This window comes from Muscardinus avellanarius (genome assembly GCF_963383645.1).
Source record: "Muscardinus avellanarius genome assembly, chromosome: 11".
Taxonomy (NCBI): domain Eukaryota; kingdom Metazoa; phylum Chordata; class Mammalia; order Rodentia; family Gliridae; genus Muscardinus; species Muscardinus avellanarius.
The window spans coordinates 44,627,452-44,652,965 of NC_137797.1; positions in this window are offsets into that span (position 1 = coordinate 44,627,452).

A 25,514-nucleotide genomic window follows, 5' to 3' on the forward strand; every position below is an offset into this window, starting at 1 on the left:
GAATATTCATGAGTTTCACTGAGAAGTTCCAATGTGTTTGATTTGCAGGTGCTGTAGGTTCTATGCAAGATGGAGTATATCCATCTTACTTCTGTTTCAAAATCCAAAAAGTTTCTGAACTCCAAAATACATCTGACTCAAAGGGCTTCAGAGACGAAATTGAGAGCTGTAATATAATTAGTATTTACTGAGAATTACCATGTTCCAGGAGCTATTCTAAGCACTTTATATTTGTTAAATCATTTGATTTAATTAGCATAATTATGGTGTTTCCAAAACTGGGGCATCTCCAAAAAGATATGCAATCCAAGAGTGCTTGGAGAAAAAGTAAAAGGAAATATGTGGGCACCGTAGGCTATTGGAGAACTTTGATTTCTCTCCCTATGTCACCTGGCAGAACTGAGGTATCAGAGATCAGCCTTCTTTATAAAAGATGTGTTCTGGGTGGACCTATTGCCTATGGAGACAAATTTCAAAATCTTTATGTTCCTTTGAGAGGGCTATGCTAACATATTAACTGATACAGAAAACAGAAAGCAAAAAATGCTTTTGTGCACCAGGTCCTATTTTTCTCAAAACTACCTAGTTATGAAAAATAGTTGTGAAAGAAGAAAATGAAGTAAAAAATATGAAAATTTATAGTTCCATCTTTACTTTTACAGTAAAGTCTTTACTCTATAGCTCTGAGCAGTTACTTCTTAAAGAAAAGATATATAGTGGAGTTATGAAAATCACTCATGCAAAATGAAAATCTGATAGGATGAGAAAATTTTTTATTCCATGGAAGTGCTCAATAAATATTTATTGGTTTCTAAGGATGGATGACTAAGAAATGAAATCGCATTTAATTAATACTTTAATCTCTATCTTCAGTTATTCACTTCTTGGTACACAGATCTAAATCAAATCAATGGGAAACTGATTTTCATGCTAGGCTTGAACCAGTAAAATAGTCATGGTTAACCTAATATCCCATATTACTGACTCTGCTTATGTAAAAAGGAAAGATAACCAGACCTCAGTCAGATGATATATTACCATATCACCTTGACATCTACAAGTCACATATGCTCTCTAATTTTAAAATCCATACAAGCAAAGATGAGTTAAAGGGTACAAAAAAACAGTGACTCCTCTTGCTCTCTAACACAACATAAAAGATAAGACAATGTACCATAAAGAAGAGGTGGCACTCTCTTCATTTATCTAATTCAGAAGACTTTAATACAAGTTCAAGGTGAAATTTATCATGGCCATTCAAACTTTAGCAATAGTTAATACAATGAAGCATGCTTTGAGTAGGGACATCAGACTGTTTATCCACAAGAATTATGATGACACAGATCTCTCGCTTGATAGATCTAGATGCAATCCCAGATGAAATTATTGACTTGGGACCCTGTATCTTCCAGGATTTTACTAATTTATCTCATTCAGTATAAACTCTTATTTTCATAAGGTTCAATAGCGAATGAAAGTATCAGAATCCACTATGACTCCTGCCTGCTTTCAGAAAGCAAAGAGTTTGCAGTACGATGTGGATGATGCAGACGTTATATTGTTTAATTCAATTCTGTCAAACCACAGTATTTGAAGAACAGTGTTGGACCACTGTTTCTATTCAATTACCTTGAAACAGACCCTGAGGTGAGGATTTGTATATAAGAAATTGCTCCCATAATGAAACCAGTAAGGACATGGAAGAGGCACTGAACAAAGAAGTAAATAAAACTAAGAAGGCCAAGAATTCCACCAATCCCTGGGAGAGGCGTTCCAGACTGACTCCAGAGGACATCATCAGCATGTGCAGAACAACCACAAAGTTGTTGTGCACGAAAGCAAGGGAGCTCAGCTTTCATCCCCAAAGGTGACCGTTCACTAGCAAATCATCCCCCTAAAGCATCATAGCCTCCCAGGCTCCTCTAGTTGTGTGGTCATAGGGTAAAGCTGCTCCCAGAGCCCGAGGACAGTCCTTTGAGAAAGAGTGGCAGGTCAGGAACTGCTAGAAGAAAAAGCACACTGTGATCATTAGGATTTAAGATGTCCCTTAGCCCTCACAGAAACAAGATAGCAATGTTGGAAGCAGAGCTGGTAGCTAAGGAGGGGTCCTTGGGAGTGTGGCCTGGAAGATGCTATATGGTTCCCTTTTCCCCCTGCTGTGATCTCTGCTTCTGGCCTCCAAAATGTGAGAGCAGAGCTTTGTGCTTGTTTTCTCTCTTTCTCTCTCCTCCCCTCCCCTCCTCCTCCTCCTTCTCCTCCTCCTCCTCCTCCTCCTCCTCCTCCTCCTCCTCCTCCTCCTCCTCCTCCTCCTTCTTTCTTTCTCTCTCTCCCTCTCCCTCTCTCTTCTGTATTTCTCCCCTGTATCTCTTCTCTCTTCTCTTCTCTTCTCTTCTCTTCTCTTCTCTTCTCTCTCTCCCTCTCCCTCTCCTATATCTCTCCCCTGTATCTCTTCTCTCTTCTCTTCTCTTCTCTTCTCTTCTCTTCTCTCTCTCCCTCTCCCTCTCCTATATCTCTCCCCTGTATCTCTTCTCTCTTCTCCTCTCTCTTCTCTCTCTCTCTCTCTCTCTCTCTCTCTCTCTATATATATATATATATATATATATATATATATATATATACACCCCGTTTCCCACTGCCATCCCTTGAGCTCCACAGACACTGCCCTGACATGGGGTGAACCCTCAAATCTCCAAAAACTACTTGCGAATAAATCTTCCTTCCGCTAAATTGTAGGCGGGGTCAGGTGTTTTGGAATATAATGGTGAGAATGTTGACTGAGATACACATCAGAGCTGGGAACAGGAGACATAGAAGGAAACGGAGTCTGAGGGATCTAAGTGAGCAATGGCCATGTCCACTGTCAAGAAATATGGGAGAGGAAGGGACATTGGCAAGATGGAAGAATGGGACATTGCAGCATTTGCCCTCTCACAGAAACTTCAATTTGAGTGATCATTCAGGTACAAAAATAGCTTCAAAGTGCTAAGAGATTCATGTGAGAGAATATAGCACCTGATACAGCACAGAAATAAGAAAAAATGCAATGCAGAACGTAGGAAGAACAGTTTCATACTATCAGTGTCATCCCTTTCCCATGTCTGGACAGCACAGACAGAGATGCCCTTTGAGAGGCGAGTACCTGACTTCTGCTATGGACCCCAGTTCCAGACACACCCCCTTGGCCTCATGCACCAGCTGGGCATACATAGATCCAAACTCCAGGCCAGACCCTTGGAGCATAGACTGTAGTCGTGTTTAGTACCAGGCTGCTTCCCATGGACTTAGCCCCCAGCAGACTCACCCTGCCTCCAGTCCCATCCTAGTGCCAGGCTGGTACCCAGGCACTCGAGGCACAAAACCCCAAGGACCCAAGCACAAGTTGCTTCCCAGGTCTAGGTTAGGCCCATGGCCACAGGCTTTGGCGGACTAAAGAGTCAGACCCAACCCCTCAGACCCAGTCTAGGCTTATTTCAGTAGACCAGTGTCAACCTGGCCTCATGGAGCCAAATACCAGGACCACTCTTATGAACCAGGTTTCAGGCCAGCCTCTACAGACTGAGGTCCCAGGCAGATTCAGGCCACTCAATGATCAGTAGTGAATTCTTATAATTTGGTGTTGTTTTGGCATCCAGTTTGAATATAAGTTTAACTGTGTGTGTGTGTGTGTGTGTGTGTGTGTGTGTGTGTGTGTGTGTGTATACGTGTGTGTGCTAAGGATTGAACCCAGGGACACTCTACCTCTGTGCTATACCTTCAGTTCTATTTTATTTTTTCATTTGGAAACAAGGTCTCATTAATTTGCAGAGGACCCCACTAAGTCTCTAAGGCTGACCAGAAACCTGTGTTCCTCCTGTCTCAGCCTCCCACGTACTGGGATTACAAGCATGCACCACCACACCCAGATAAGTTAACTTTCTAAATATCTGAGGCAGGGCACAGTCACCTTTGACAGAGTTACAGAGATTCCAGTTCTACACCACACCCAAATGCCTCAGACCAATGGCCAGAGATAAGAACTTTAAGGCCTCTCTCTGGCCTAGCTAGCTTGACCGTCATCTATCCCACCAGTTCCAAAACATAGAAATGGCAACAAGAAAAAATAAACAAGCATACTATTTATGCATTTGGATGAGACCTTAAAATTACCTATACCTCTTCCCTTACACAGAATATGCTGCTAGTCACTAGTCTTCTTCTCTCTTTCTCTTTCTCTAATTCTCCCTCCCTCCCTCCTTCTGCCTGAATCTTCAATTTTGCCTCAACTAACCTAATGACTCCAAGATGGAAATCTTCTCTCTAGACTCATCACACCTGCGGTGCTCAAGGTCTGTAAGTAAAGACGTGGAACTTGATGGGATGAGGACAGCATGCCTCTCATCTCTAGAAATGGGGGGAACTCCAGGCCAGGTTTTCCCTGGGACACTGGAGAAAACATCAGAAGATGGCTAGGCAGGCATAAACTAGACACAGGTTAGGAAAGAGCTGCAAGGCATTGGCCAGTATGAATAACTTTTCTAGGCATAAGTGGGGCAACTGGACATTAGGCCATATGCCAGGTAAAAGAAGTATCTTCTGAAAATGCCATGTCCATCTCCCCTCACTCCCTATTAGGGCAGGACTGCTAGGCACCCTGCACTGTGGCTTCCCCTTTGTTAAGGGCTCTTAAAGCCTGGCGAGGCCGGGCGTGGTGGCGCACGCTTGTAATCCCAGCGGCGCTTGGGAGGCAGAGATGGGAGGATCACGCAGGTTCGAAGCCAGCCACGCACGCTGGCTTAGGAGACCCTGTTTCCAAAATAAAAATGTAAAAGTAGGTCTGGGAGTGTAGCACGGAGGTAGAAGGGCTTCCAGGAACCCCAGTACCACCAAAAAAAACAAGGATGCCTACCTACTCTTGCCACGTCTTTCAATGTAGTACTGAAAGTCCAAGCCAAATAAATTAAGCAAGAAATAGAAATAAAAGCCATGTAAAATGGAGAGAAAGCAAAATTATCTCCACTTGCTGATGACATGATCTTATATTCAGAAAAACCCTCCATTCCCAAAAATCTATTAGAATAATGAATTTCGGAAAAGTACAGGTTACAAAATCAATATATGAAATAGCTGTGTTTGTATACACTATCAATGAACTATGTGAAATGAAGTCAAGAAAATAATCCCATCTACAATAGCATCAACAAACTTAGGAATATATTTAACCAAGAAGGGAAAAGGCTTGTCTAGTAAAAACTATTAAACAATGATGAAGTGCACAGAAGAAGGCACAAGTAAATGATTATACCTATGTTCATGAACTGGAGAAATAGTATTAATACTGTCCACATGGCAATATTGTCAAAATGCCCCCAAACTGTCCTACAGATTCAGCGCAATTCCTATCAATGCATTTTCACAGAAACACAAAAAGTTCTAAAATTTGTATGGAACTCAAAACAAAACCAAACAAACAAACAAAAAAACCCTCTAAATAGCTAAACCAAAACTGAACAAGAAGAACAAAGCTGGAGGCATAACACATACAGCAAGACTTCACACTGTATAACACAGTTTTATCTGTCAATCATGCCTCAAGAAGGCTGGAAAATGGTATTCTGTGTCATGCTATTTATATTATCTTTTAAAATTCTTTTTAGAATTTTTTTCATGTCATAAAGAAATTATTTTGAAACAGGGTCTCACTAAATTGATGAGGGTCTCACTAAGTTGTTTAGGATGGCCTCAAATCTGTGATCCTCCTGTCTCAGCCTCCCAAGTACTGGGATTATAGGTATACAACCACCACATCCAGAAAGAAATTCTTTATATGATATTATTTTTAATTTTCTTCTTCTTACACTAAACAAAAATATCCCAAATTGACTATATTTAGGTTTGCTGCCAGAAGTAGATCCATGCAGTATGTTTTTCAATTAGGTTTTACTGCATTTCAAGAAATTTGTCTATAAATTTGCAGTTTTATTAAAATTATATACTTATATGCATATGAAATAGAAACATAAAAACCAAAAAACAAGCCTAAAGAAAAAGTCCCATTTCCCATAAAATAAACACAAATTTTTAGTGAATGTCTTTCTAAGGAGGAGAATATAATTTTACAATAATGGAATCATACTGAGGAATTTCTCACTTTTTTTTCCACTCAACAATATGTCAGAAATATTTTTCAGTGCCAATAAACAGTGAAGTACATTAAAATTAATGAAGATAATTTTACCATTTGGGTGTACACTGATTTAATTAGATTCATTGATAGATATTTGGGATGATTCCAAATATCTACTTGGAATCTATTAAAAACAGGTTTATAAGAGCACACGCCTGTAATCCTAGTACTTGGGAAGCTAAGACAAGAGTGTCACAAGTTGAGAGACTCAGAAAGTAGTGAGACTTTTGTCAACCTAGAAAGACCCTGTTTCAAAATAAAAAATAAATTATAGTAGAGGTGTGGCTCAGAGGTAGAATGCCAATGCCCAGTACCAGGAAAGAAAGAAAGAAAGAAAGAAAGAAAGAAAGAAAGAAAGAAAGAAAGAAAGAAAGAAAGAAAGAAAGAAAGAAAGAAAGAAAGAAGTTTATAAGAAACATTCATATACTTAAACATTTTTACTCTTGTGTGATTATCTCCACAGTTGAAATGCCTGATAGTGGGAATACTGTATCAAAAAATCTGACATTTTTCAAGTTTCTAAACTGTGTTCCAGAATGGACCATGGGTTTATAGCATCCTCCTCCTTCCCCATTTAATGCATAATCCTAAATGTGGCTTAAGCAAAATTTTATTCTTTCAGAAATCTAGGACATTTTTCTTTACTTTCTCTATTGCATTTCTTATTTAAATATACCAGTCTCTGAGAACTGAAATAAATAATACCCACCAAACTGTGCTCAACAAGTTTCAAATTCCATGGCAGCTGTAAGATGATATATTCAGGTTTCAAAATTGAAAATCAATTACCTTCCCCACTAGCATTTAAAATTCTTGTCACATAGAAAAGCTTTAAAATGTACTCTCTCTGAGAAAATCCATTTTACTGTTAGTAATAGGAACTAAAAAATGGATAAAATATGATGAGAATAAATTTTTATAGTATTAAATAAATTCTAATATTATAAAAATATACAAATAATTAGATATTATTTTCTAGAACAAAAGCTTTTGTATTAAGTAATAAAGATGGAATTACCATTCTTGTTAATGATCATTGGAAATGATTCTGTCATCCTATCTAAGTTTAATTGAGAAATGAGCTTTGCTGTATTTAAGCAAAGATCATGAAACTTAGTAATTTATGCAGGATAGAGAGCCTACTCTTATATTTCTGGAAATCTGAATTTCATAGGGAAATTTAACAGTGTCAGTGTTGGTAAGGTTTGCAATGTCCCTATTCCTTCAAAGGCCACAGATGAATAGTTGCACTGATGACCATGAGAGGTTCATAGGAAGACAGCTGCCTGCAAAGGACAATTCTGCAAATACCAAGGCCTTTATTTTATTTCACTATGAAAAATTAGTAAGCACTGTCCTTCCTTTGCCCATACACATAGAGCTCTGCTACATATGTATTATTTCCATACAAATTAAATCTCTATTGTTACTTATTTATATCATTTCAACACATATTTATCAAATCTCTATATGAACTGGGAATGGTTCTTAGCATTGAGAATACAGTTCATTTTTAGGTTAATGTTCCAATTCCTATGAAAGAAAAGATATATTTGCAGTATGCTAACGATATCATAACATGTATTTAATATTGGTTTGGGGGGATGGATCACTCTCTATACAAAAAAAATAGTGTGAAGCCAGACGTGGTGGAACATGCCTATAATACCAGTACTCGGGAGGCTGCATATAGTTATATGTAATGACTAAGCAAAGTGTACTGCACATGGTACATCCACACTGATGTGGACGTGCACCTTTTTGTCCAAAACCCTATATAAGGGACAAATTTGCTAAATAAGTTGCTGTTTGTCCTCCTCTAGGTGGCAGCTCTGCATATTTTCTTTATCCTAAGTATCTCACTACCTGCAACCACAGTGGTCCCTGACAATTGGCAAAGTCAGCAGGATGCAGCGAGTGTCTCCAGTGCCACTCCAGAGGAGTAGCTCCAGGAGAAACAACCCAGGGTGGAGACGATGTGGCCCCCGGCCTTCCTGTGGCTCCCAGCAGTGGATTATCTGGCAGTGTGGCAGTCTGCCAGAGGATTAGGATGAGGAAAGCTTTAAAAATGCTGAATCTGCAAGTTCCAGTGTGCATCAGCCGCTCCATAGGCCAAGAAGAACATCCCAGCTGCAGTGGCAGAGGTTCAGACTCCAGGGATACCTAGGCCAGCTTGGTGAGGGGTAGGGATAAGGGGGGACAGGAACCAGTCACTTAAGTTTGATTGCAGTAGGTTTAGCAGGGCCATGTGGACCCTGGTGGCAGTGTAAGGCAAGTCCCCAATGGATAGCACATGCTGCAGACCACCACAGTGACTGGCCTGGCAGGTGACTAAAGACTCAGCTAGGGTCCCCACTTAGCAGGGAAACCACCTGACCTGAGGCAGCATGTGGAATTGACTATCTACTGGTTCTCCTGCAATGTAATAGTTCGAAGTACTCCAATGATTTTGGGATTTGAATGTTTGCATCCAAAGGAATAGGACACGTATACGTCCAACATGGTTGAGTACATTCTGGGGGTGGACATGTTATAGGGATTGACTGTGCAGACAATTATTGGAGCATTCCAGCTGTACTGTCAGTGGTAAAGACCATCACTAGAGGACATCCCCTTCATACTCCCTTACAACTCCCCTGAGTCATAGGATTGTGAATGTATAGCAATTACCAGGGCGTTATGAAGAAATTAGACAAACAATACTAAAGCTAGAAGAGGTCTGTGTAATACACCTGACTCATAGCTCCTTTAGCTCTAAGAATGATTCCATCTCCTACTGGAGCAACTAAGGGCTGTAACAGGTTAACCAAATCAAGAGTAGGTGCTGTTACATTTCAATATGCATGGGCATAGACATTTTTTACATCAAATTAGATGTTGCATGTTTTCACTGACCTATTTCAGTTTTATCGGAAAGTCTGAAATTCAAGAGACTCATGACAAAGTAACCTGCAGGTTCTTCCAGGAATTTAATAGAATCAATGTGCATGAAGTGTGAGAATTTATGTGTTTATCTGGAGTTTTAAAATATTGCTGAACTCGCAAAATAGAATTCTGTTTCAACAGTATTGAGGCAATGGACTTCAAATAAAGGCTTCAACCTGCTCATTTTCAGTGGGCTGTGAATTTACAACATTCACTTATGTATTCGACAAACATTTCCAGAGTTTACTATGGGTTGTTATAGGACCAGGCACTGAGAAATTCATTTTCTGCCTCTTTGAAGGGAAAAATAGGCTACAGGATAGAATGATAGTGTTTAAAAAAAATGAAGAAACTGGTACACCAATAATTACTGGTTTATCAACCCAGAACCACACACAGATTATTTCAGTGACTGCCTCCTATACAGGACTTCCCAATTATAGGTAATTGCACTGTTATGAAAGAATTTTTCTCTTACTAATTTAATATATAAAATGTTAAAAAATTCTCTTGTTGTTTTAGGTCCTGAAACATGTTAAGATTTCTGTCTTCTCCTGTTATGTTTTATGCCATGTTTGCAGCATATGTTGAGCTGGTTATTTCAAAATACAAATAGGTATTTACACACTTGCACCTCTGAATTTTATTGCAGACTCATTAAAATGTTCAACTTGGTTCAGTACTGAACCAAGTGATTAAATAATCTCACTTTCATACCTGCATACATATTTTTTCTTGTTTTTATTTTTTGTGGTACTGGGGATGGATACCAGAGGTAAAATACCAGGGGTATTTTACCAGGGGTATTTTACCTCTGAGCTACACCCGCAGCCCTATTTTTTTATTCTTTATTTTGAAACAGGGCCTCACTAAGTAGCTGAGGCTGGCCATGAACTGCAATCCTCCTGTCTCAGCCTCCCAAATGCTCATATTACAAGCATGTGCCACCGCGCCTGGCTCTATTTTTTCCTTTTTAAACATAAGTTTTACAGCTAAAATAGGAATAGGAGAAAAGGCTTTGGGAAATCCTAAGGTGAGGCTTCTCCCATAGTTTTGAATGCATAGCAGCTGTTGTAGCTGAATTTCTCACCCCTTAGGCACCCCATATCCACAAGTTCTGGCAGGACTTCAGACAAAGCCACCATCCCTCCAGAAAATTAAAATTTCATGTAACCCTAATAACCACACAGTTGCTTTCTGGAGAGAAATTCAAGATTTTTAAACTACTATCTAGTATCAGAAATAGCTGGGATTTTAAAAATATTTTTATTTTTATCCACAGAGAAAAACACAATACAGTAAAAAAAAAAACAATAGAATAATTTAAAAGAAGGTTCTGTTTATCCATACCTTCAGAAGAAAAACCTGAAAAAACATTTCAAAGGTATTCTTGCCAGAAAGTCAGCCTCTGTCCAGAAAGCTGAGGGAACAGGACCTCTATGTTGGTCCTTGTCAAAATATACTATGCTTGTTGACAAAATCCCCCTGCGGCTAAAGCCTGAATTCTTCTTCTTACCAGGCCTCATCCCAAAGAAAGAAGAGGAAGAAACATCAACGGTGACTCTCTGAGTTTGGGATTGTCATCATCTCCTGCTCCTCCTTTTTAAGCACCAAAACCTCTCTTCAAAAGAAATCACCTCAGGAAGTAAAAAAATATAAAATAAACAAAATGATAAAAAAAAAAAAGAAGAGGTACTTTCCACTTTAGGAGGGGGTAGTGAGAGGGGAGGGCTTGGATTGCTGATTTCATACTTTTTTCCATTCTAACCCTGAGTCATCTCAAAAACAGTCCTCCTCCTCCTCCACCTCCTCCTCGTAGTTTCAACTTCTATCATAGACACAAACCAGCTTTCCCACATTTTGCTCAATGGTGTAGAGATGATGTCAGCTGCAATCATAACGTCCTGGTGGTATCGAGTTACTTCTGACTCTGCCTTTAGCACAAAGCCTGACTCTCAGATCTGTCCCTCTGGGGCTACTAGCAAAAACTGAACAAAGTAACAGTTACATTTTTAGGGAGAAAACTCTTGAATCCGTTGAACTTACAGTCACAAAAATGTGGGAGAATGGTATATCCCACCTGGGCTCAACCTAGTGGTGGCATTAAATGAATTGATTCTGGGATTCAATCTTTGACCTCTGGAATCACAGTGCCTTGGTTAGGATTTGGCCAGAATACTTCTTACCTGTGCAACCATAGGCAAGAAGAATCTGTCTTGGGGCTATCTGTGAAATGTGGATAACAAACATTCCCATCTCCCAGAGTTGTTATGACTATTAAATTAATTATGTTCTTGGCATGTAGCATGTTCTTCACAAATGTTAGTTACATGGATAAAAAGACTATGGTGTTAGGCTCTGCTCTATTGGGATGGCACCGGGGAAAGTGGTGTCTCAGCTTCAGCACAAGAAAACTGGCATGGAGGTAGCTTTGATGAATAATAAGCTAGTACATCAAGCCACAGTGAGGCATCATCAAGACAAAACAATAGCAAAATGATGGCAAAGATGGAGAGAAAAGAGAACTCTCATGTGCTGTTGATGGGAATACAAATTAGTACATCCATTATGGAAAACAGTAGGTAGGTTCTTCAAAAAACTAAAAATAGAACTACCATATTATGTAACAGTGCTACTACTGGGTATGTACCCAAAAAAGGAATCAGTGTGTCAACGAGACAGCTGGACTTTATTGCAGCCTTACTGACAATAGCAAGGAAATGGAAACAACCTACATGTTTATTAACTGATGAATGGATAAAGAAAATGTGATACACATATATAATGGAATACTCTTCAGCCATAAAGAAGAATGAAATCCTCACATTCACAACATGAATGATCCTGAAGGTTGCGATATTTGATTAAGTTAGTCAACATCAATCTCGCTTATACATCTAATCTAAAAATTCATTCTCAAAGAAGTTGAGAGTAAAGCAATGGTTACTAGAGTTTTGAAAGGGTTGGGAGATGGAGACATGGTACAGGGGTACAGGTGGTGGAGAACTTGCCTATCATGCAAAAGACCCTGAGTTCAATTACCAGCACTGAAATATAACAAAACTAGTATAGAATATTTCAATATTCTAATGCCAAGAAATAATAAATAAGGTAATGAATATTACCCTGATTTGATCATTACACATTATAGGCATGCACTGAAATATCACACTATATCCCCATAAATACATACAATTTATATAAATTAAAAGTTTCAAAATTTAAATCCTTTCTAAAATTAAAGTCTCTAACTACCAAAACTCTGACATCCATCATGTCCACCACCCACCATTAGATCCTCTGATTCCCTCGGCAATAGGATGCAGCACTGGCAGTGGCGGTAGCAGTGGCCTGAGGTGGCCTCAGGTGCAGGGAAGAGCTCCTCCACACAGATTTAAGAAAGGAAAGGTCCTTAGAAAATCAATAATTCAGCATGTTCAAAAACAGCAAGATGGCCAGTATGGTCCGAGTGGAGACTGAGGGAAGATGGGAAGAGATGAAGCAAGAGAAGAAGATGAGACTGTGAAGTGGGGATCCCTTTAGGTTAATCTACAATGTTGGATCCTTTATCTTAATGAGCTGGAAAGCCACTGCAAGAATCTGTGAAGTGAAACAATGATATTGGTTGACACAAATATCTCGTGAAGATTCTAAGCCAAGGGGTCCATCAGTCCTGGGAGACTAAGTGTCCGTGCAACGCAAAGGAGTGGGATATACTTTGACCTTGGCATTCAGCAAACTGTATACAAGTTACTCTTTATGATCCCAGAGTACATTCTGACCGTATTTTATAGTATCTAAATTATATGTAGAAATCTGAATAACTGTCAAACTTTCTTCAGCCGCTGTGTCGCTATAGTATTATTTACTGAGTTGCCGAGCTGTGAAATAGAGGTCAAATGTAAGAACCACAAAGGCTAGCTCAAATCTGAAGCATTTGGTAGCTGTTGCTTGTACCTTCCACGGGTCACTGGAAGTGCCAATCCACATTGAAGTAGCCCAAATTTGATGAAACCAGAAGCAAGCAGAAGCTTAGAAATGTTAGAAAACATTCTGTGACAGCTACTCTCAAATCAGAGATTGTGTGTGTGTAATTCCTTAAATTTACACAGAAGCAAGGTATCTCTAAGGTAGGGTACCTTTCCTACAGGAAATATCTGCTGAGTGGGTTTTATTTTCACTTTAATTCAACATGTCAGCATTTCTTACTCTCTGCGTCTAAAGCCAATCTCATCAATCATCTTTGAGGCCAGCTTTGTCATAAACAGCCCAATGAGCTGAGGTAATATTTTCCAAGAACACGCACTTACATGCCCCTTTACTCTCTCTGTTGTAGAAATCTGTTCCAATAACTGGTCACCCCACCCAAGAGACCTACTGAGTAAATGCTCAGTCAAGAATTAGCAGGTCTGTAATATAGTACTTTGTGTATTAAAGCACCCAGTAAACCCTCTACAAAAGTTCTTAATTTAAAAAAATGCTGCTAATGTAACCACTATATCCTGGTAATGGAACATAACCAATAATAATTATAAGTCATGGAATTATATTTGTTGAAATTGAAGCTTTAAGATTATCTGGCCTATTAGCTTTATAGACAAGAAAACTAAATTCCAGAGAGGATATGAGACTTCTACTAGGTCTCAAAGCAAGTTAATTACAAAACCACAACTATAATTCATGTCCCATGACTTTTAACTCAGCATTTCTTCTATTTCTTGATGTTTTCCCAGATATGCAAATCATTTAAGGTTCCATAGGAGCAAGCAACAGGAATTGTTTTGGCAAACAGAAACACAAATGGAAGGATTTATCAAAAGGTGTAGGGGGAGCCACAAATTGGAAAGATGAGTCCTGAGATAGAACCAGGAAATTTTAGAAGGCCTTTGAAGCAGGAACTGCTGTCCTTCTTGCCCATATATAGCTATCGGCATGCAGGAGCCCCAACAGGTTCATGAACCTTGCATAATTCTACTCAAGGCATAAAGTTGCATGAGACTGTTAAGAGTATGTGCCTTTGGGTTACTTTTGAGTGAAAAAGGAGCTAGCAGAGAGAACCTCCAAGATTCCTACTTTATAGAATAGAATAGAAAGGAAGAACAATTATATGGACTTACCATCCTACCAAGGATGTACACTATGGGGAGAATTCACTTTCTTAAATATAACCAAGCTGCAGGGAGGAAGGAATTTCTGTGTTGTGTGGTCAACCACTGATCAGCATCTGTTATGAGATGAAATACACATGTGTGCAATGTGAAGAAAAATTGAGACTAAATTTTAGAAAATAGAATTCTTCTACACATTTTAAGTTAGGCACACTTTTTTATATTAAGTTAACAAATTGTGTATATATTGTAAATATGGCATGATGAGTTAATGGTTCTGACTTATTGGCTGATAATGCACTGAATTAGTTATATAGTTAAAACACCGAAATAATTTGATTTTCATAACTTTAGGGCATAAAAGGAAAAAATGCCAATACATCTATAACCTCCATAAATTACTTCAATTACTTAAGAAAATGAGGTCATTGTTAACACCACAAGACAGGAGCTATTTTGAAGATTTACTGACAAAATTAGGTAATAGATAGCAATCTAGAACTAAAAGTATTGTGGGGTTGTGATTATCTCTGGGGTTAATCCATAAAGTGAGTGGGATTGATCTTGGAAATCAGGTTATCTATTCAATTGATTAACATACCATTAGCAAAATGTTACTATAATTCAATTCAGCTCAGTACATGATTATTGAGTTCCTATTTTGTGACAGGCACTAAATGTAACCTTGAACAAACTCTGATTCTTGCCCTCAAAAATATACACTTCTGATGAGGACAAAAAAAAAATATTGAAAGGTATTTTACTACTTCAATGAGTAAGTGGGAGGGCTCAAATTCTCGGGGACAGCCATGAGACTCATTACTTGTCTTTGGGGTTGACGCTCAGTTAATGCTCTATTGCAGCACTTCCAAGGGTTCTAAGGTTAGGACAGGAGGTTACCTCAGTTGGATCAGCTGAGCAAAGTCCTGTATAAATGGCTATCACTGTGCCAGATGTGTGCTGGCTGCCCATTGATGGAGGAGAGAGCCTCGTCCTCATTTTTGGAGTGTCCCTTTATGTCTATGAAAAGATGTTAACTCCTCTGTCTCTCCAGCCCAGCTTTTCAGATAGGTAAGTACAGTTACTTCTGTCCCTGATAAAACTAAGAAGATGAAGCCAGGCATGCTCATGCCTTCTCCTCCCTCTTTTCTCTGGGGAACAAACCTGCTTCTGACAAGTGGGACCGAGAGCCTCATGGGGCTCCCCACCACCAGCTGGCCTGCCCTTCTCTTGCACTGTGGGTGGAGAGGGCCACTGCTGTCTGAGCCATCGGTTCTGTAAGTCTATTATTCTACATCTTCAACACAGGAGTTTATCTACAGAAAAATGTGAAATCATAGAAAACTCTACCTATGGTAGAATCACTTTGGTCAGAGAGAGGATTCTTGAAAGAGAGCCTAAAAATCACCCTACAGGCTACACTTTTGCTGACTAGAAGCTGCCTGTAGCTGTAACCTCAGCTGTCTGCAGCCATAGCCACACATTAAGCAGTCAGCTATGGATTCTTGGAGTTTGACATTTGTCTGTACCGATCTTATAGATTTTTTTCTTGATAAACCCAAGCCCTTTATTCTCTACTGTTAACTACCCAACTGTTTCCTGTACTGCAATTTCTAAGATATGGAATGAAGCTCCTTTGTACTTCACAGCTTTATTACTGATTGGTCGTAGTGGTATTACATCTCTTGTGGGCCACTTCTTGGTTTTATTTCTCAGTTTCATCAGAGATCAGACATATGCCACCATTGGAGAGCCTACTGATCTTTGCCCCCACCACCATCACATTAGAGGTCCAAGCCCTAATGAGGACAACTAAGGTGAAATATGAGCCACACTAAAATGGGGACTGGACCATCTTTGGCTGCAGACCCAGCTTTCACATGGTCCCTGGTGCTGCTGCCAAACAGCACTCACTCTAGAGGATAGGTAAGTGTGAGCCAAGCTCTCTCTCTCTCTGGATCTGGCTCTGGATCCACCTGTGAGAGCCCTCTAGACCTTATCTAGGTCCTGTTTATCTCCCACAGCTATATTCCCTCCATCTCTCCCATACTCCATCCTCGCTATGAGTTAGCTCTTCTTAGCTCTTCACACCGCCTATCAAACCTATTATGTCTACATGGGTTCTTCCCGTCTTCAGAATGCCTAGGCTACTTCAGATAAATGAGGAGAGATGCCAATAGAATAGTGGAAGGGGGTTCAGGGAAAGAAGAAAGGAGGGAAAAAAATAAGAGTTGATGAAGAAATTTTTCAAACAATCCTATGTACATATGTGAAGTTACTGATACCAATTTCGACATTATGAATGGGGAGGAGGAGAGGTAGGACCCAGAGAGAAACACACCAGGTACTGTGTGCATGTGTATGTCTAGCATGCTCAATATGAGGTTTAATTCCAGTGCACCAATAAAAGCATATTTTTAAGTCATGAAGCCACTCCTTTTTCAGTCCCTGCATGTCTCATCTGTCACCCCTGCCCTGAGGCAGGGAATGTGAAATGCTTAACTGGCTGAATGGGGTGCAGGCCAAGGGATAAGAAGAAATATGGGAAACAAAAGACTCCTTGGAAACTATTATTTCACTCCACAGGTGATAAAGCAGTTACAACATGATGTCAACAATAAGGGGAACAGCACAGAGCTCTATGTGAACGTAATGAAGGCCAGGTAATCCAGCATGAGGGACCAAGAGAGGTTCTGGAAAGAGCACTTCAGGGTAAGGCTTGAAGCCAGCAGAGTAGAACCTGAGTTCTTACCAAGGGTGTGTGTGCATACGTGCGTGTATGTGCATGTGTACGTGCATGTGTGTGTGTGGGGGGGTGATGGGAAAATCTAAGTTTTGCTTCTTTACTTTTTTATTTTTTTATCTTTTTGTGTGGTATTGGGGATGGAATACAGTGGCTTTTTACCTCTGGGCTACACTCCCAGACCTATTTTATATTTTATTTGGAAACGGTCTCACTAAGCTGCTGAGAGCCTCACTAAATAGCTGAGGCTGGCTTCAAACCTGCGTGATCCTCCTGTCTTAGCCTCCCAAGTACTGGGATTTGTTTTTTGTTTTTGTGTTTATTTTTGTTTGTTTGTTTGTTTGTTTGTTTGTTTGTTTATTGGTGGTACTGGGGTTCCTGGAAACCCTTATACCTCCGAGCTACACTTTCAGACCTACTTTATATTTTTATTTGGAAACAGGGTCTCTTAAGCCAGTGAGGCTGGCTTCGAACCTGCGTGATCCTTCTGTCTTTGCCTCCCAAGCCTGGAGATTACAAGGGTACACCACCACACCAGGCTGTTTTTTGTTTTTAATACTGGGGATGGAATCCATGGACATTCTACCTCTGAGCTACACCCCCAGCCTTGTTCTTGTTGTTGTTGTTGTTGTTGCTGTTGTTGTTGTTGTTGTTGTTTTGAAAAAGGGTCTTGCTGAGTTGCTGAGGGCCTCACTAAGTTGCTGAGGCTGGCCTTGAACCTGGGATCCTCCTGTTTCAACATCCCAGGTACTGTGATGACAGGCATACACCACCATGTCCAGCTTAGTTGTTTACTCTTGATTTTGAAAAAGTTAAAACATATATGTTACGAAAAGAGTACAATGAATCCCCATCACAAAATGCAATAATTATCAATACATGGCTGCTCCAATTTCATTTGATCATTTTACTGTGTCAGAATTATATTGAAGCAAATTTCAGACTTCTTGTTCTACTCGCAGATATTAAAGTATGTACTTCTAGACACACACACTTCCGGGAAGATGGCGACCGAGAAAAGCGGGGCTTAGGAGCCCCGCTAACAACCAATCTCCATTACCACAAAATCAGCGCCTTTCATAGCCAGAAAACACCATCACCAGAGAAACAAAAAAATCACCAGGCTCCAGAGAGAAAGCAGACTGAGAACAGAGCTCAGAGCCACAGAGGAGATACACCGGCCTCACGCCCAAGGCCGTGGCAGCAGCACCATACTGCCGGCGGCAGCAGTGAATTCACAGGACGGCTACAGCAAGCCGAGGTGAGCTGCTGAGGAACAGCCAGGCGGGATTTTTCAGCGCAGGGAGCATCTAAAGCTCCCAGTGGCTGAGCTCAGCACACGCTACAGGGACTCAGAGTGGAACTCAAAACCAAGAAGAAATAAGCCAGCCTCACGGCCGAGGGCATAGCAGCGGCACCATATTGCCACCGGCAGCAGCATCAGTGAATTCACCGAGTCCAGTACAGCTACATCTGCGAACTCAAGAACAGTGAGTCAAATTGCGGGCCACAGAGGAGAAATCCCAGTACTGTACTCCCTGGGACTTGACCCAGTAGGGGAGTGGCGGTGGCAGAGATATCACACCATAGGAGAACATGCAACCTGGCACCCCCCATAGTTTAAAGCAGCCTCTATCGACTCCCTGGGTCGGAGACTCTGTGATACAACCCAGTAAAGGAGTAGTGGGGTCTGAGATACTACTGACTCGAGATCCAAAACACCTTAAGTGAAGTCATAGTGACCCAAGGGAAGAACCCAGAGAAGGCACAAACTTCTGAAATCATGGGAAAGAGGAATAACACTGGAGCAATGAATGCCCACAACCCCACAACATCAGAACCCGATAAAACAGAAAATCAGAGATTTCTAGAAGAGCAAATCAGGAAAATAACTGTAGAAATAATAGAGGTGCTTTGAAAAGAACTCAGAGAGAGCCAAAAAGAGATAAAGGATGCAATTAATGAAGTAAAGGCCTCAATTCAAAGCACAAACAACCGATTAGACCACATGGAGAACAGAATCTCGCTCTTAGAAGATGATCATTCCAAAAATGAACGCATAGTTTCTAATCTAGAAAAAAATATCCAACAGCAGGAATCTGACATTGAAGAAATATGGGCCCATTTTAAGAGAGCTAACCTAAGAATAATTGGAATAGAGGAGGGAAAAGAAAGTGAAACCAAAGGGATCAACAATCTCTTCAAGGAAGTAATAGCAGAAAATTTTCCAAACATAGAGCAAGAGGTTGACACACAGGTCCAGGAAACTTAAAGAACTCCCTTTAGACAGGATCGGAGAAGAGGATCCCCACGCCACATAATTGTCAAAATGACCAATGTGGAAGCCAAGCAGAGAATCTTAAGGGCAACAAAAACAAAGGGCCAAGTGACATTCAGAGGCAAACCAATTAGAATCACTCCAGACTTCCCAAACCAAGTCATGAGAGCCAGAAGGGCTTGGAGTAACATATTCCAAACTTTGAAAGAAAACAACTTCCAGCCCAAAATTTCCTACCCAGCAAAACTTTCTATCAAATTAGATGGAGAAATAAGAAGCTTCCATGACAAACAGAAACTGAAGGAATTTATGTCTTCAAAACCAGCGCTAGAGAAAATACTCAAAGAGATTAACTACAAAGAAGAAATAGGTAACACACACCAGAACCAGAGAAACAAGAGTTTCCATCCAACAGACAACTAAGATTGGTTATCTGTGGAGATTCATTACTTATGTTAGTCTTTTACCTATCTCTAAATGGTATTGTTTGCCTTTATTGTTGTTAATTTTTAGGATTTCTAGTTGGAATATTAATATACCTTCAGATATAGCATTTGGAAATATTTTATCCCATTCTATTAGTAACTTTTAACTGTTTATATTGTCTTTGGATATACAATATATTTTTTTTAGGGAGTTTGTATACTCTTCTGTTGCCTGTGCCATTGAAATCATATCTAAGAAATCACTGCCAATTTCAGTGTTGTGAGGTTTTATGACCCAGATTTTCTTCTAAAAGTTTATAGTCTTAAGATTTATATTTAGGTCTTTTATCTATTTTGAGTTAATACTTGTATATGGGATTAGGTAAGGGTCCAATTTTATTATTTTCCATGTAATTATTATTTTTCAACAATATCTAGTTAAAAGATTATTATTTCTACCACCAAATGTTCGTGGAAACCTTGTCAAAAATAACTTGACAATATAGGGAAGAATATAGCTCTAGGCTTGTATTTAACTCCAATGGTTTATATATCTGCCTTTAGAACAGTAATACACTGTTTCAATTATTGTAGCTTTATATGGTTTGAAATCAGAAAATATATATCTTCTAGCTTTGTTCTTTTTCAAGATCATTTTGGGTATCTAGAATCCATATTCCATATTAGGATAGAGTTTTTTCTGAAAAATAAATATATAAATATATGATAGTTTCACCTAAAAAATAGAAAAAAAATATTATCTGGTAAGAAAGAAAGCAAAAAGAAATATTGAAATGTTATCTTTAAGTCATCAAAAGCTTGGTATCAGACAAATGAAACTGTTATGTGAGATTATCATTTTTAATTTTGGATAAATTGCTATAATACTAGATGTCAACCACTAAGCCAAGCATGGGAAGGAGGGATGGGGAGAGAATGGGGTGGGGATCGGGTGGGGCTGACTGGGTGATGTGTGCATGTATGTCTACAAAAGTTTGTATCCCACTATGATGTATGAATACAGTGCACCAATAAAAAAAATTAAATTAAAATAAAAAAAGAAAAAAAAATAAATAAAGTATGTACTTCTAAAAGGTAAGAACTTTAAAGATACAATCTCAATGCCATCATTACTTATAAAAATCAATAATTCTTTAGTATCATCAAATAAGCAATCAGTCAACATTCATATTTCCCCAACTATATCAATTTTAAAAGTAGTTGGCTCATTCAAATTAGAATCTAAACATGGAGGTTTGCATGTTATTTTGTTGATATTTATAGTAAGTCTTCTCTGCCTATAATATCCCCCATTGTTCTTTGAATTCATTTGCCAAAGATACCATATTGCCCTATAGAGTTTCTTTTGTTTTGGATTTTATTGATTAGGTTTCTATGATGCCTTTTTTCTTCTCTATTAATGTATCTCTTTTATTCATTATAAGCTAGTAATCACACCTAGAGCCCTAATCTGGTACAATTTTGATTATTTTGACAAAAATATAGCTTATTAGTGGCATTATAAATTTTTAATAGAAGTTATATATACTTTTCTGTTGCCTCTCTGTGATATTAGTAACCACTAAAGATGTTTGCCTACATTCATTAATTCATTAGGGGTTTGCGTTTGTGTTTTAGAGGCTTATTACAAATCTTACAGAAAGAATTCACATTCTTCTGCGAGTTTTTGTTGGGGGAAGGTTTGTTGTTTTTATTAGTATACATGGCCTCAGACTCTGGGATCAGAGTCAATAGAGTAAGGGAATGGTGACCACAAGAGATTACTCAGATAATAAGAAATAAAGCTATATAATGTTACTAAGTGTACCAATAAACCTCATTTATCAACAGAATTGTGGTCCCCCAGAGCTGATGTGTAACTTGAGAACAGAGAGATTTAAATGCAGGTTCCAGACAGTTCTACATGAATCACAATTCCAGAATCCTGATGATATTTCCCTTATAATCACTACTCAATCGCATGATGTTGGTTTTACCAAATAAAAATAAAAAAATAATCCATTCTACTGTTATACATTCTCGCTGCTATCATTTCTCATTTTCTTCCTTATATTGATAAATTGTTCCCCCTTCTAGTTGAAATTCTCCTAGTCATAAATCAAAACTACAGCTGGATTCATTTATAGACAGCCCCATCAAGAATAAGTCACTAAGCATAAAATCCACAGACTGCACTGGGAAACGCAAGAAGCATTTCCTGCCCAGGACATCTGCATACAGTTAAGGTGTTATAATCATTCTTCTCCTTTGTACCTCAGCTGCTAAGCCACCTGTTAAGTATTCAGTACTATTCACTCGACAATGCGGACTGAGAATTTATACCAATTGCTCCCCAAGACTGGTTCTTTTTTAAATAAGGCTTTGTCTAGATTTATTTCTTATATCACAAGTAATAACAAAACACTTACATGACATTGATTCCATAGGTACACATTAAGTTCTACAAAAAGATAAAAACATTTTACTTTCCCATATGTCCAATTAGAGGTAGAAATCAAATGAGATAATAATTATAGTTTCTTAAATCACCCAAGAAATATTAGACTGAATGTTGGGGGAGGGTGGGGTAGCAATTATAGAAACAACATATTTGCCAGTCAGAAATATGAATACCATCTGAGGTGCCTAAATTCACAGCTTGGTTGTACATTATAAACCGCCTGTGAGCTTACAATGTGTCGCACTTCAAAGAAGCACACATCCATGTTCAAGTGCAATCTTTAACACTTTCAATTACCTTAGAGGTCTGCCCTCTCTCCAATACTGTGACTTTCTGAATGTGCTTAATCACTTTAAAATGCAAAACCGTACAGCTTTTAATTTCAGAAGCAGGCCTAGAAAATAATACCACAAATGATCGCTCTATTTTGCTTATTCCTGAAGGATTTAAGACAGCTTCTAAAAACCCTACAATAGGGTCTAAGTTAGAAATTAGAAATAACCAAGGAAGAAAAGGAAAAGAAAAAAAAAAAAAAAGAAGCAGTGAAGACACGAATCAAAGGCAAGGATGAAGCTAGTTCACATGAGGGACAGCTGCATGCCACAGAGGCTGCTGCCCACATAAAAAGACACTGTTGTAGGTTGCCAGCACATCTTGAATTCAGCCCCATGGGACTGACTTCATGTGCACATTACTATGCAGCCCTTTATCTCACGATTTCTTTCTCCCAGCCTTTCATCACTTCTATGGCTTTAAAACTTTTAGGTTAAAAAACAAATAAGTTCTTATGGACAGCCAACAATAAAAGGTCATAATTTTATGTATTGCGGGTCATCGGTTTCTCCAGACTACTTTAGAAATATTTCCTCTAACCCTGCGGCTAATATTACTATCATCAGGGAACATAAGAAATCCTTTGAACCTTTGTAGGCATTTTGAAGAGTTTCCAAAATTCCAGGTGTGTTTCATTTAAGCTATTTTCCCCTAATTTCAGCATAGAAATGTTTCTGCACTGCATTTTTTATTTCCAGTCAGTCCTGAAATGAGGACTACCTAACGCCTCGTGTATTTGGCAGCTAAAAAGTCCATTCATCCATTTGTCCATCAATCCATCCATCCTTTAATTGATAAATTCATTATTTTAACAGATGTTCTATGTAATGATTGCAGATTCTCTTTTCCAGAAGTACATTAGGCACAATGAGAAAGACTCCAACAAGATAGAGTTTAAAGGAGCCTATCTCTAAAGGATAGAGCAGACATGAAGCCTAGTCCCAAATTCTTTCTCTCTTATCTTCCTCCCTTATGAAGCTCTGAGCTTCTCTTGGCAGTGCCATTTGACATAGTCCATGCTGATAACATGCAAAAAAAAAAAAATTTGCTCAAATTTCTAGGCAAGGCTCTCCTAGTGCAATGGAAGACTTAGCTGGAGCACAATGAGCTGCTGAGCCAGCGCCGGCCACTAATTTCTTTTCATCTCATTGCATATAAGAAAAGCCATCTTTACTTGTTTAAACCACAATGAGCCCTTTTTTTTTTCTTACTTGCCACCTGAAGCATTCTAAACTAAAACAATGAAATCACAGTTTATTTGAAAAATTAAACATTCCTACAAGACAAAATGAGAGAAAATGCTATTAGGTTCCCCAAAAGTCACTTCTATCCAGGAAATAATGAAAGAAGAGATAGAGGAAAAACAAGAAAGGGTTAAAAAAGGCAATTTTTTTGGCTGTACTATTATTATTATTTTCTTACTGGGGATTTAACCCAGGGGCATTCTGCCTCTGAGCTACCTCGTAGCACGTTTAAATTTTAATATTTGAAACGGGTTCTCACAAAGTTAATAAGGGTCTTGCTGAGTTGCTGATGTTGGCCTCAAACCTGAAACTCCCTTGTCTCAGCCCCCCAAATACTGGGATGACAGGCATGTACCACCACGAACTGTTGTATGTATTTGACCAGGTAAAACTGTGTTAAAAAAAAAAACAAAAAACTAAAAACTAAGGCACAACCTCCTTACCAAAGCTCAGAGAACAAAACTCTCAACTTGCAGAACCAGGGGACAGGCAGCAGAGGAGAGACCTTGAGGAGAGAGAGCAGTAAGGGAGAAATATTGTTTTGGAACAGAAATTGTAACAGCAGCCCTGTAAGCCAGGGTTTGGGGAGAAGAGAATTTTCAGGAAGTTTTGATAAATGTTGAATAATGGAATTGATCCTTCCTTTCTTTTTTGACAGTTCAATAATTATTTGTATCTTTTCACAGGGCTCTTAGAAGTAGATGTATTTTTATACTAAATGAAATTCTGTACAAAGCAGAAACTAGGTAACTCAAGGAGGGCCAATATGTTCAAGTTACACATGCATTATCAAATTTAATGATCAAAAAAACTGTATGAAAGAGCTACCTTTTAAAGTGAGATCCGAGACACAAAGGACTGAGATGTTTGTCTCAGATTTTACCTTAGGACACTTGCATAATAAAAATCAAATAGACTTTACCCATTTGCAAAGTCCTCTCTTCTACCATACTCTGCCCTAGAGCAAAATTGGAAAGAGGTAGATTCAAACAGGGCTAAGAGGGAAAAGAAGTCTTTAGGAATTTCCATGAAATTTCATGACGTAATTAACCAGAAACTAAAAGGAAGTTGCTTTGCACAAAGACTGATTAAAGTGTGAAGTAGCTGCACCACTTGCTAGCAAGGTAACTTTGGGAAATATATTTCACATCTCTGTCTATAAGACATCATCTTGTCTATAATACAAGTTACCCTGAGAATGCACTTAGAAGATGATACTCATAAAGTACTTAGCTGCAGCAACTGCCTACCCATAGTTATGTTTCAAATTTTTTTACTGTTATTATTTTGATTGTTCTAATTATTTCCTTTTTCCACACCCAAACAACATTCTACTATGAACAAGGATTGGTTGTTGTGTTCTGCTTCTGTTCTTTGAGAAGGTTAGTTTCCAATAGGTTCAAAAAAAGGGAACAAGAATGGCCTACAGGCAAAAGAAAAAAGTAATATCAGAACAGCCTGCAACTTGACTGCTCTTGGACCATCACCAAGATCAACAAGACTCCCCTCCATGGCCAGTTAATAACACTCACACCGCTCTTATGTGGAGCTTGCCTTCTGGAGTGTCGAGACAGCCGGCCCTCTGTGGCTGGAGGAAAGTTGTCATAGATTAAACGCAAAACCAGAAGGTCACAGAGAAAGGGTCCTCCCACTCTCTAAAAAAGATGAAATCAGATCTTTTGTTCCTTTACTTGATGTTTAAAACATGCTATGTGAATTCATTTTTTGAAAAGCATATGGACATGCTGTGATTTGTTTTATGCTGCTACATCTGAAGCAATTTTTTCCTAAAAATGTCTAAAGCTGGATTTCCTAAAAATATCGAAGATATTTT